The sequence below is a fragment of the Prosopis cineraria genome, unplaced genomic scaffold (genome assembly GCF_029017545.1).
Source record: "Prosopis cineraria cultivar Desert tree isolate PC_DT_omini unplaced genomic scaffold, ASM2901754v1 PC7, whole genome shotgun sequence".
Classification (NCBI taxonomy): domain Eukaryota; kingdom Viridiplantae; phylum Streptophyta; class Magnoliopsida; order Fabales; family Fabaceae; genus Prosopis; species Prosopis cineraria.
In genome coordinates this window covers 31442422-31442679 of record NW_026555338.1, presented here as the reverse complement: position 1 = coordinate 31442679, position 258 = coordinate 31442422, and positions in this window count along the sequence as shown.

Sequence of the window (258 nt, the reverse complement as noted above, 5' to 3'; positions counted from 1 at the left end):
AGTATTTAGCTGAGAACTAATTACGTTCATAGTGGTTGCATGGACATATTAATAAAACTTCTCATCGTAAGCATGCATGTTGATTTACTTTCATGGTCTCATAGTTATTTCAATGGGATTTTGATTGGAACATTCATCGTATAGTCCAACACAACTGCAATGCTCAATTTATTATGTCTAAAAACTGAACTACAACACAAAGAGAAGAATAAGTGATGGGTTGAATATTTTAATATAACTTCTTTCTGATCATAAGAA